The following is a 14,468-nucleotide window of genomic DNA, read 5'->3' on the forward strand; positions in this document are numbered from 1 at the left end:
GCGAGAAGACTTTATTCAGGATATTTGAGATTCAAGTGAGAGTGGTTGATCAAAAGCACTGGAGCAGCCACCACTGTGCAGGTCAGCTTCATTCTGCATCTCTGCGTCCGAAATCCAACCAGCCCCGGTAGTCGCGGTCCAACATGCAGTCCGAGTTCACCATCTCTGTGAACAGGGCATTCCTACATGAACCACTCGTACATCTTTACATGAACCACTCGTATATCTTTTGGTGTTCCCTCCTGAGACTCAGGAAAAGTACATTTCTTTTACAAATATCTGGGGTGAAAACCACCATAGTCTCAGGCCATTCAATTGATCACAACTGGACTATTTGGTTTGTCTTAGAAGACGTTTTGCCTTCATCAGTTCATGCTTATAGACTTAAATTGCTCAGATCTAGTCTTATACTTAGATTTGTAAGATCTAAACCAGCGGCTGGTGCCATTTATACTCCAATACCAGGAGGGTGTTCCTTGGCAAGGATGGTTTCACACCAGTGTAGTGAGAAAAACAACTGTTGAGATGCAAACAAGCAACCCTACTGTCAATGCCAACGACAGTCAACACCACCATAGTTTTTATCAACCGTCAAGTCATCGTGTCCACTATGGCTGCAACTAACAATTATTTTAATAGTCATCTATTCACCAATAATTGTTTTGATTAGTCTATTATTGCTTATGATCTGCTGTGCACGTTTAGGTTTAACATTGAGTCCGCTACTTGATTTTAACTCATTTTTAAAATGTATTATAGTACATTTCATTAACAAAGTAAACATAAATTACTGTGACATGAATAGTGTTATTATATTGCACAAAATATATATCAATGTAAAAAGTAAATCATCGTACCTAAAGTGCAAGCTGTCCTGTAAACATGGCATTCAGTGCAAAAAAGTATTTTTATCCAGTACTTTTAGGATTATTGACCTGCAATTATTTACCAAACAGAATACAAATGTAACCATGAACATTTCTGACAGTCTATCAATTTAAACTTGTCGACATTAGCAAATATTTGCCTTTAAATTTTTGTAATTGACGCTGTTGATTATGTCGACTAATCGTTACTGTCCTAATGTCCACTCCAGAGGACTTTGGGAGAATGATTATGTTAACGAAACTATATCAAACCCTTAAAATTAAACAGTTGTGCTTAACAAAACACCCCAGATCCCAAAATGAACAAACCCTAATAATTCACATGTCTTAGAAACAAGGGTATGAGCCAATTGTGCATTTGTTTTTTTTTTAAAGATTGTGCAATGCATTGATTAATCACAAAAAATATAGCATTCATCTACATATACGCAGATTAATCACGCAAACTGTCTTGACCCCACAAGCTCCTTTACCTTAACTGCGGATGTAAAACATTTTTTTAATTGCTAGATTACATTCTGACAATAAAATTGCATTGTTGTCTAAATATCGGGATCTTTTTTTGCAAGCAAGTGATAAAACCTGTGATAAATCATGATTAATCCAAATTCAAAAGTGTGATTATTCTAATTTAAAAAAATAATTTGACAGCACCAGTATAAGAACTATGCAACTATTTCATGCATTTGCTAATTCAATGCTAAAAACTCAGTCCTGTTACTTTCAGTCCTGTTACTTTTTAAACAACTCAAAAATTTCACTTGAAAATAAAACGATACAACTTTTTTGATCAGATAAATGATGTACATTTATTGAAAACATTTAATGAAAGTGGATTTGTCTCCAAATATTGGTCTTTTTTTTAGTTTATTTAAATTAGGCCAGCAAGTAAAAACCTGTAATGAATCATGATTAATCCAAATTCAAAAGTGTGATTCATCTAATAAAAAAAAAAAACATTTGACAGCTCTAGCATAAGAAGTATGTGACTCTTTCATGCATTTTCTAATTCTATGCTAAAAACTCACTCCTGTTACTTGATAAATCAGGATTAATCCACGTTCAAAAGGGTAATTAATCTAATTTAAAAAAATTATTTGACAGCACCAATATAAGAACTATGTGACTATTTCATGCATCTGCTAATGCTATGCTAAAAACTCAGTCCTGTTATACTCTTTTAAAAAAACTCAACATTTCACTTTAAAATAAACACTGCCAAAAGTTACGATAAAACTTTTTTGATCAGATAAATGATGTACATTCAATCAAAACATTTCATAACATTGGATTTGTCTCCAAATATTGTGGTCTTTTTTTTTTAGTTTATTAAAGTTCAAATTCAAAAGTGTGATTCATCTGAATAAAAAAATGTAATCACATGACAGCAGTAGTTTTTTGTTAATATTTTAGGTACCTGGTAGTGATTAATTAGATTCACATGCATTCATCTCTTCATGGAAAACAATGTTTCAGTTTTGGTCTGGCTCTTTTTTTTTAGTTTAAACTTAAAAAAAAAAAGATTACTAACAAAAAAAGCGCGTCTTTCCCATGCACTTTACGTCAAACTGAATATGCAAAACTTTCACGCCTCAAAACCACAGCATACCTGAGATGGCTTGCATGATTTGTTTAGTGATAATCTCTCGCTCATTCTCCGTAAGGTGTGTCCGTCTCGCAACACGCAGAGACGTCTGCCTGTCAGCCGAGTCTCTCGCTGCCGAGTCTCTCGCTGCCTCCCCCCTCGCCTGAATCTGCTGCATCGTTCTGCTCTGAGCCTCAGCTGCACAGGCGAGCAGCAGCAGCACCAGTGCAAACGCTGCCATCCTGTTCCAACCCATCATTGATCTCCTCTCATGATGCTCAGCTTTGCCCCTTTTTTATAATACCCTCTTAGCTGGAAATGGTCAAATATCAATACACGCTAAAGCTTTTGATTGATTTGGCGACAGGCGAACTAGGAGGATGTACGTCAAGGAAACAACGCTTGACTGATTATTATGCTGAGTGAAAAAGCTTTTTGCAGTAAAAGAAGTCAATGTGTTTACACATGCAATCCAATAGTTCCTTAGAGCAGTGTTTTTCAACCTTTTTGAGCCAAGGCACATTTGTTGCGTTGAAAAAATCTGGAGGCACACCACCACCAGAAATCATTAAAAAAACGAAACTCAGTTGACAGTAAAAAGTCGTTGTCACAATTGTTGGATATGACTTTAAACCATAACCAACCATGTATCAATATAGGTCTTGTCTCAAAGTAGGTGTACTGTATCAATATAGTTCTTGTCTCAAAGTAGGTGTACTGTATCAATATAGGTCTTGTCTCAGAGTAGGTGTACTGTATCAATATAGGTATTGTCTCAAAGTAGGTGTACTGTCACCTGTCACATCACTCCCTGACTTATTTAGAGTTTGTTGCTGTTTTCCTGTGTGTAGTGTTTTACTTCTTGTCTTGCGCTCCTATTTTGGTGGCTTTTTCTATTTTTTTGGTATTTTCCTGTCTTCATGTCTTCCTTTGAGCAATATTTCCCGCACCTGCTTTGTTTTAGCAATTGAGAATATTTCAGTTGTTTTTAACCTTCTTTGTGGGGACATTGTTGATTGTCATGTCATGTTCGGTTGTACATTGTGGACGCCGTCTTTGCTCCACAGTAAGTCTTTGCTGTCATCCAGCATTCTGTTTTTGTTTACTTTGTAGCCAGTTCAGTTTTAGTTTCGTTCTGCATAGCCTTCCCGAAGCTTCAATGCCTTTTCTTAGGGGCCCTCACCTTTTGTTTATTTTTGGTTTAAGCATTAGATACCTTTTTACCTGCACGCTGCCTCCCGCTGTTTCCGACATCTACAAAGCAATGAGCTACCGGCTGCCACCTACTGATAAGGAAGAGTATTACACGGTTACTCTGCCGAGCTCTAGACAGCACCGACACTCAACAACAACAACACATCATTTGCAGACTATAATTACTGCTTTGCAAAAAATATTTTTAACCCAAATAGGTGAAATTAGATCATCTCCCACGGCACACCAGACTGTATCTCATGGCACACTAGTGTGCCGTGGCACAGTGGTTGAAAAACACTGCCTTAGAGTATTGTAACACGAACAATCACTCTATTGAAGCTTTTGGTTACAAGGGTGGAACCCCCCAACTGTATTTCTGTTGGGTTTTTATTATGATATTGTTTGTTTGGTTGTTGTAACTCAAAATAAAAGTAAATGTTCGTTTTTTTTCCAGATTTAAATCTGATAATACACATAATGAACAGCTCTAAGCGTGTATTGGCCCATATAAAGCAACTTTGTTTCATTTTTCTACAAGCCAAAGATGTCCCTTTAAATAACATTTACTGAAAGTAACTGGAGTGAGTTTTTGGCATGCAAATTAGAAAATACACGATATAGCACGGACGTTTGTGCACGGAAAGGAATACTGCTGGAATTGGTCCGCTTGTTAGCATAAGACTGGCAATAAAAGTTAAAAATAGCGTCCAACTTTGTGTGATTTCTTCTGGAGGCTACAATTCATGATATTATTTTAATTTGTTTTCATGTAAAAACATTTATTTTTAAAGTGCAACGGCTATCATTTTGCTGTGGCGGTGCGCCAGGATTAATTACATTAAGGTGAAACCCTGGGAGCATGTATGGTCAAAATAAATTGTTTGAGTTATACATATTAATGCAATAAAAAAATGTATATATACAACAAAGTAGCAAGAAACACGTCAATAATGAATAAAGCAAAACATGTTCTAGACCAAAAATCACTTCATATTCTTAACTGCTCGTTAGTGTTACCATATCTGAGTTATTGTGTAGAAATATGGGGAAACAACTACAAATGTGCACCTCATTCATTAACGGTGTTACAAAAAAAGATCAGTTAGAATAATACATAATGTTGGATATAGAGAACATGCAAACCCTTTATTTTTTTATCAAAAATATTGAATTTCAACGATTTGGTGCATTTGCAAACATCTAAAATGATGTACAAAGCAAACTATAATCTGCTACCCAAGAATGTACAACAATTCTTCTCAACAAAAGAGGAGGAAAATGCAATTTAAAACATTTGTATGCTCGTACACCACTTAAAACCTTTAGCATATCAGTATGTGGAGTTACATTTTGGAATGGATTAACCAAAGAAATCAAACAAAGCACCAATATGATTCAGTTTAAGAGACTGTTCAAACTACAAGTGTTCACAAAGTACACAGAACAAGAATTATGATGAACATCTTGACCCCTTTTTTTCTTTTTCTTTTTTTCTTTTGAGGTAAAGACTATTTATGTATTTAATATTTGTTAACTTACTATGAGATAGGCTCCAGCAACCCCCGCGACCCCGAAAGGGACAAGCGGTAGAAAATAGATGGATGGGACTATGGTAGATTTTTCATTTATTTATTTATTCACTGTTTTGTTACAGAGAACAAGGGGTAGGATTAAATAAGCTCTGCTTCTTCTTACTCCTTTTCGGACGTGCTGTAATGAAATAACTGGAAATATGTGATGCATCACATTGTATCGTATGCATGTTCCAAATAAACTGAAACTGAACTCAACTGAAAAAATAATATTTTGTGATTGATCACCTGAGTTAAATCATTATTTTTGGCAGCCCTATATTTTTACTAATAGCATGTTGACATTAAGTACATTACATTCATTTAACAATATATTTTTTTAAGTAAACAACATCAGCAAAAATATTCAGGTAACATGACCTTGTTGACACTTGGCCCCTAAAAACATGAGTGTTTGTATAAGTGATAACAATTCAGCGATTAATGTGTCAGCTTGCAAAACATTCCTTGTCAGAGATTGGTATCTCATCATGTCATATAGGCAAGGCACAGATAACAAAACCATGCACACACCCATGTCTGAAAAATGTTGATATATGTATATATATATATATATATATATATATATATATATATATATATATATATATATATATATATATATATATATGTATATATATACAGGTAAAAGCCAGTAAATTAGAATATTTTGAAAAACTTGATTTATTTCAGTAATTGCATTCAAAAGGTGTAACTTGTACATTATATTTATTCATTGCACACAGACTGATGCATTCAAATGTTTATTTCATTTAATTTTGATGATTTGAAGTGGCAACAAATGAAAATCCAAAATTCCGTGTGTCACAAAATTAGAATATTACTTAAGGCTAATACAAAAAAGGGATTTTTAGAAATGTTGGCCAACTGAAAAGTATGAAAATGAAAAATATGAGCATGTACAATACTCAATACTTGGTTGGAGCTCCTTTTGCCTCAATTACTGCGTTAATGCGGCGTGGCATGGAGTCGATGAGTTTCTGGCACTGCTCAGGTGTTATGAGAGCCCAGGTTGCTCTGATAGTGGCCTTCAACTCATCTGCGTTTTTGGGTCTGGCATTCTGCATCTTCCTTTTCACAATACCCCACAGATTTTCTATGGGGCTAAGGTCAGGGGAGTTGGCGGGCCAATTTAGAACAGAAATACCGTGGTCCGTAAACCAGGCACGGGTAGATTTTGCGCTGTGTGCAGGCGCCAAGTCCTGTTGGAACTTGAAATCTCCATCTCCATAGAGCAGGTCAGCAGCAGGAAGCATGAAGTGCTCTAAAACTTGCTGGTAGACGGCTGCGTTGACCCTGGATCGCAGGAAACAGAGTGGACCGACACCAGCAGATGACATGGCACCCCAAACCATCACTGATGGTGGAAACTTTACACTAGACTTCAGGCAACGTGGATCCTGTGCCTCTCCTGTCTTCCTCCAGACTCTGGGACCTCGATTTCTAAAGGAAATGCAAAATTTGCTTTCGTCAGAAAACATGACTTTGGACCACTCAGCAGCATTCCAGCTGGTGTCGGTCCACTCTGTTTCCTGAGATCCAGGGTCATCGACTCCATGCCACGCCGCATTAACGCAGTAATTGAGGCAAAAGGAGCTCCAACCAAGTATTGAGTATTGTACATGCTCATATTTTTCATTTTCACACTTTTCAGTTGGCCAACATTTCTAAAAATCCCTTTTTTGTATTAGCCTTAAGTAATATTCTAATTTTGTGACACACGGAATTTTGGATTTTCATTTGTTGCCACTTCAAATCATCAAAATTAAATGAAATAAACATTTGAATGCATCAGTCTGTGTGCAATGAATAAATATAATGTACAAGTTACACCTTTTGAATGCAATTACTGAAATAAATCAAGTTTTTCAAAATATTCTAATTTACTGGCTTTTACCTGTATGTGTGTGAAAGATTGATCTTTTTACAAAGTGCACAGGTGCTTAAATTGTTATCTTACTTTATCCCGCTGGATAATCTTTACTTAATATAAATTATTTGCCGCAGTATTAAACTGGGCCTTCAATCTCATCTCGTAAATGTGGTTTTAATACAAAGCACAACGTGTTTGTGGATAGAATTGAAGTGATGTGCCAAACTTTCTCTTCGAGGGTGTGTCCTGCTAAAGATAAACTGTACTTTTCCGATTCTTGTCAAATAAATACACTTTTATTGCTTTTACTTTTCCAGTAAACCAGGTGTGAATTCACATATCCTGTACGTGTGTGTGTGTGTGTCAACAACAATTGATTTTCATGAATTTGCTTTGTAAAATCAAACAACTGACTACAATCAATCGATAGAACAGCAATTAAGAACCTGTTTGTTGTGGTAAAAAAAACAGGGTAATCTAAAGTATGTTGGAAGAAGTGATTACCGGTACTGTGACACATGTTTGCATTTGACACAATGGAAGGGTTTTTTCTTCAGAAAGGTGATGAAAAGTATCTTAAGCTCTCCTGAGGCAGCGTTTAATTGTGATGGAAGATTGACACTTACTGTAGTGCAGAGGTATTAAAGTGGGTGCGACAAAGTTTGGCACCTCAATGTAACTTCCTCAATCATTTGACTTGCAAGTCAGTGCGGCTGCAGACTGCAGTGAGGTTCATGGCTGTGTGTAAAAGGCAGAGGTGGGTAGAGTAGCCAGAAATTGTACTCAAGTAAGAGTACTGTTACTTTAGAGATTTATTACTCAAGTAAAAGTAAGGAGTAGTCACCCAAATATTTACTTGAGTAAAAGTAAAAAGTATGTTGTGAAAAAAATACTCAAGTACTGAGTAACTGATGAGTAACATATACACACACACACACACACACACACATATATATATATATATATATATATATATATATATATATATATATATATATATATATATATATATATATATACATACATACATTGATATATACAGTATATAATTTATATTTATTTATTTTGCCGTTTTTGTTTACATGTTAATGGTGTTTTAATGAATATACATGCATGTTTAACACATATAGATTCCTTTCTTTCATGAAAACAAGAATATAAGTTGGTGTATTACCTGATTCTGATGACTTGCATTGATTGTAATCAGACAGTAGTGCTGTTAACGTCCACGTTTTCAAATGGAGGAGAAAAAAAGTTCCTCCTTTCTGTCTAATACCACATGAAAGTGGTTGGTTTTTGGCTTCTTATTCGTCCAGATTCCATGTTCGTTTTTATACACTTTACAAGAAATACATTGGCGGCAAACTCCGTAGCTTGCTAGCTTGTTTGCGCTGGCTTTCGGAGACTCTTGTTTTGAAAGCGCAGGCGCGATGGAGCGGCACTTTTATTGTGAAGACAGGAACTGTGCAGTCAGTCTTTAGGCTTTTGACGAGATGTACGGTTGAAATAAAAAAGGGTCTTTTTTCCTTCACACTTTTGATTGATTGATTGAAACTTTTATTAGTAGATTGCACAGTACAGTACATATTCCGTACAATTGACCACTAAATGGTAACACCCCAATAAGTTTTTCAACTTGTTTAAGTCAGGTCATGTGACCGCCTGGCTCTGTTTGATTGGTCCAACGTCACCAGTGACTGCATCTGATTGGTGGAACGGAGTGAACGTCACCAGTGACTGTATTTGTTGAAACGCAGGCACTATGACAGACCAAAACAAACAAAGCGTGCATTAACAGATCGATAAAAATTAGTAGCGAGTAGCGAGCTGAATGTAGATAAAAGTAGCGGAGTAAAAGTAGCGGAGTAAAAGTAGCGGAGTAAAAGTAGCGTTTCTTCTCTATAAATATACTCAAGTAAAAGTAAAAGTATGTTGCATTAAAACTACTCTTAGAAGTACAATTTATCCCAAAAGTTACTCAAGTAGATGTAACGGAGTAAATGTAGCGCGTTACTACCCACCTCTGGTAAAAGGTGACTAAAAATGTGCAATAGTGCACTTGTGACATATTAATTTATGCAGCTTCAACTGTGACTTCATCTAAAAATAAGACATTTATATTTATTTCTAACAAGATATTTTTTTCCATTGACTGCTGACTGGATCATGGTTGATATACAGTCGTGATCAAAAGTTTACAGACACTTGTGAAGAACATAATGTCATGGCTGTCTTGAGTTTCCAATAATTAATAAAAATAACTCTTATTTTTTTGTGATAGAGTGATTGGAGCACATAGTTGTTGGTCACAAAAAACATTCATGAAGTTTGGTTCTTTTATGAATTTATTATGGGTCTACTGAAAATGTGACCAAATCTGCTGGGTCAATAGTATACATACAGCAATGTCAATATTGCTGTATGTATACTATTGAGCTGTTAATAAACAGCTCAATTTTAGTTTCATCTGACATCACATGGACAAAGATAAGACCTTCTGGAGGAAAGTTCTCTGGTCAGATAAAACAAAAAATTTAGCTGTTTGGCCACAATACCCAGCAATATGTTTGGAGGAGAAAAGGTGAAGCCTTTAATCCCAGGAACACCATCAGCATGGTGGTGGTAGTATTATGCTCTGGGCCTGTTTTGCTGCCAATGGAACTGGTGCTTTACAGAGAGTAAATGGGACATTGAAAAAGGAGGATTACCTCCAAATTATTCAGAACAACCTAAAATCATCAGCCCGGAGGTTGGGTCTTGGGCACAGTTGGGTGTTCCAACAGGACAATGACCCCCAAACACACATCAAAAGTGGTAAAAGAATGGCTAAATCAGGCTAGAATTAATGTTTTAGAATGGCCTTCCCAAAGTCCTGATGTGTGGACAATGCTGAAGAAACAAGTCCATGTCAGAAAACCAACAAATTTAGCTGAACTGCACCAATTTTGTCAAGAGGAGTGGTCAAAAATTCAACCAGAAGCTTGTGGATGGCTACCAAAAGTGCCTTATTGCAGTGAAACTTGCCAAGGGACATGTAACCAAATATTAACATTGCTGTATGTATACTTTTCACCCAGCAGATTTGGTCACATTTTCAGTAGACCCATAATAAATTCATAAAAGAACCAAACTTCATGAATGTTTTTTGTCACCAACAAGTGCTCCAATCACTCTATCACACAAAAATAAGAGTTGTAGAAATAATTGGAACCTCAAGACAGCCATGACATTATGTTCTTTACAAGTGTATGTAAACTTTTGACCACGACTGTATGTGTGCAAAAGGTAGCTAAAATGGTGGGAAAACATTACAATATTCTGTTTGCAGCAGCATTGTGATTCAACTTTGATTGATTTATTGATTGATCAACTGTGAAGTCAACTAACGTGCGAAAATGGGAAAATAGATATTATGTATTTTTGGTCAACAAGACATTTTTCAGCCTGCATGCAGAAAGGAGCAGGGTTAATCGCTGTGTGCAAAATGTATTTAAAGGGTGCAAAAAATGCATTATTGATATATTAATGTTTGCAGCATCAATTGTGACTGCAATTACCATGTGCAAAAATGGAAAAAAGAGATAATGTATTTTTAACAAACAAGAGAAATTTATTATTTATTATTTTAGTATAGTATAATAATTATTTTGAAGGGTTTGTGTAAGTGTTCCAAAAAATGCTTCATGTTGTTGTAGTTTGCATACAAGCTTCTGCTGTTGAAATAAATGACAGTTTGTAGTTGGAGTTATGGTTGGTCACGATCCATAATGGAATTTTAATTTGTATATTTGAATCATTTTACACCTTCATCTTCTATGTTGCAAAAGGTTTTCAGTTCCACATTTTCCTGTTCAGCAATCTTGTCTGTTGCTTCAATAATGTCCATAAGTGTAGATGAATGTGCTCCTATATCCAGGTATTCTTCTTCAGTAATCCCTCGGAATGTTGTAGTGTTGATGTCAAATGTAGACAATGGTTTTCCGTCTAGACTCCGTTGTTGTTGTTCTGCCAACGGAACTAAATATTTCCAATTGCCAAAACACTGTTTTCCTTGGCAAAACTAAGTGGAGTTCTCTTGGCCGATGCTTTTAAGAAAAAGTGATGAGGTATTATAATGATGATAATATGTGATTCGATTGAATGACGAATCTGTAATTATTATCTGTGATGTATAACTCTGTATGATTATACAAGATTACATTACACAATGAAAGAAATACAAACCCCGTTTCCATATGAGTTGGGAAATTGTGGTAGATGTAAATATAAACGGAATACAATGATTTGCTAATCATTTTCAACCCATATTCAGTTGAATATGCTACAAAGACAACATATTTGATGTTCAAACTGATAAACATTTTGTTGCAAATAATCATTAACTTTAGAATTTGATGCCAGCAACACGTGACAAAGAAGTTGGGAAAGGTGGCAATAAATACTGATAAAGTTGAGGAATGCTCATCAAACACTTATTTGGAACATCCCACAGGTGTGCAGGCTAAATGGGAACAGGTGGGTGCCATGATTGGGTATAAAAACAGGTTCCCAAAAAATGCTCAGTCTTTCACACGAAAGGATGGGGCGAGGTACACCCCTTTGTCCACAACTGCGTGAGCAAATAGTCAAACAGTTTAAGAATAACGTTTCTCAAAGTGCAATTGCAAGAAATGTAGGGATTTCAACATCTACGGTCCATAATATCATCAAAAGGTTCAGAGAATCTGGAGAAATCACTCCACGTAAGCGGCATGGCCGGAAACCAACATTGAATGACTGTGACCTTCGATCCCTCAGACGGCACTGTATCAAAAATCGACATCAATCTCTAAAGGATATCACCACATGGGCTCAGGGACACTTCAGAAAACCACTGCCACTAAATACAGGACGGCGTGGCGAAGTTGGGAGAGTGGCCGTGCCAGCAATCTGAGGGTTACTGGTTCAATCCCCACCTTCTACCATCCTAGCCATGTCCGTTGTGTCCTTGAGCAAGACACTTCACCCTTGCTCCTGATGGGCCTGGTTAGCGCCGTGCATGGCAGTTCCCGCCATCAGTGTGTGAATGTGTGTGTGTGAATGGGTGAATGTGGAAATAGTGTCAAAGCCCTTTGAGTTCCTTTAAAAAAGGTACCAAAGCACTATACAAGTACAACCCATTTACCATTTACCATTTACAGTTCGTCGCTACATCTGTAAGTGCAAGTTAAAGCTCTACTATGCAAAGCGAAAGCAATTTATCAACAACATCCAGAAATGCCGCCGGCTTCTCTGGGCCCGAGATCATCTAAGATAGACTGATGCAAAGTGGAAAAGTGTTCTGTGGTCTGACGAGTCCACATTTCAAATTGTTTTTGGAAATATTCGACATCGTGTCATCCGGACCAAAGGGGAAGCGAACCATCCAGACTGTTATCGACGCAAAGTTCAAAAGCCAGCATCTGTGATGGTATGGGGGTGCATTAGTGCCCAAGGCATGGGTAACTTACACATCTGTGAAGGCACCATTAATGCTGAAAGGTACATACAGGTTTTGGAACAACATATGCTGCCATCTAAGCGGCGTCTTTTTCATGGACGCCCCTGCTTATTTCAGCAAGACAATGCCAAGCCACATTCAGCACGTGTTACAACAGCGTGGCTTCGTAAAAATAGAGTGCGGGTACTTTCCTGGCCCGCCTGCAGTCCAGACCTGTCTCCCATCGAAAATGTGTGGCGCATTATGAAGCGTAAAATACGACAGCGGAGACCCCGGACTGTTGAACGACTGAAGCTCTACATAAAACAAGAATGAAACTCAACAAATATATATAATATATATATAAAATGCAGTGTTGACATATTTTATGGGGCGTCAACTGGGACTTCAATTAAAAAGTGCAAAAATGGCAAAGTACAAGTTTTTGAATAACAATATATTTTATTTAGTGTGCATGTAGACTGAAGCAAGGTTCATAGTTGGGTACAAAAGGTAGTTAAAACATGAACAATTCAGTATTTAGTGTCAACTGTGACTTCAACTGCAAATGCAAAAAGGAAAATAAAGATCATGTATTTTCGACTGATAGGATATTTTTTCAGATACTGCAGTATCGACATATTAATCGATGCCTCGTCAACTGTGACTTCAACTAACAAATGCTTGCTTGTTGAAGTCGCATAAGTGGCATAAATTAATATGTTACAACTGCATTTTTACACCTTTTTAGATGCCTTTTGCACACAGCTCTGAACCTTGTTGTAGTCTGCATGCACACTGAAAATTGTACTTGTGAGTTGATAATTGTGTGCAAAGGCTTGCTAAAAAGGCACGTGGCACAGGGGTTAGTGCATGTGCCTCACAATACGAAGGTCCTGGGTTCGATCCCCAGGCTCGGGGTCTTTCTGTGTGGAGTTTGCATGTTCTCCCCGTGACTGCGTGGGTTCCCTGCGGGTACTCCGGCTTCCTCCCACCTCCAAATACCTGCACCTGGGGATAGGTTGATTGGGAACACTAAATTGTCCCTAGTGTGTGAATGTGAATGTTGTCTGTCTATCTGTGTTGGCCCTGCGATGAGGTGGCGTCTTGTCCAGGGTGTACCCCGCCTTCTACCCGAATGCAGCTGGGATAGGCTCCCAAAAGGGACATGCGGTAGAAAATGGATGGATGGATGGGTTGTTAAAAAGGTGCAAAAAAGCAGGATCAACTGTGATTTCAAGTAACAAGTGCAAAAATGGGGAAAAAAGGCATCTAACATTTTTGACTGGCACTTTTTCAGTGTGCATGCAGACTGAACTAAAAAAGTGCAAAAAGGCATCATTGACATATTATTGTGTGCAGCTTCAACTGTGACTTCAATGTACAAGTGCCATCCATCCATCCATCCATCCATTTTCTACCCCTTGTCCCGTTCGTGGGGTTGCTGGAGCCTATCTCAGCTGCATTCGGGCGAAAGGCTGGGTGCATCCTGGACAAGTCACCACCTCATTGCAACAATGTACAAGTGCAACAACGGAAACATAGACATTTAAAAGTTGTTGAGTGTGCGTGCAGACTGCAGCGAGTCTGTGTACAAAAGGTAGGTGCAAAAATATTGTCGATTTGCATGTAATCTCCCTGCAGCACCAACTGTGACTTCAATTTACAAGTGCAAAAGTTGAAGAATAGTTGTCCAACATTTTTCATTAAAAAGGTGCTTTATTTAGTTGTTGTTTTTTAGGTTAACACAAGTATATAAAGTTAATGACAAAAAAAATCAAGAGCAATATTTTAGTTGGTGGTGCTTAGAAAAGCAGCATCTTGAAAAGTCAAATCAATTTTGAAAGGAAGTCATGTAAATATTTGTCGTCCAACC

Source organism: Nerophis lumbriciformis, linkage group LG27 (assembly GCF_033978685.3).
Source record: "Nerophis lumbriciformis linkage group LG27, RoL_Nlum_v2.1, whole genome shotgun sequence".
Lineage (NCBI taxonomy): Eukaryota > Metazoa > Chordata > Actinopteri > Syngnathiformes > Syngnathidae > Nerophis > Nerophis lumbriciformis.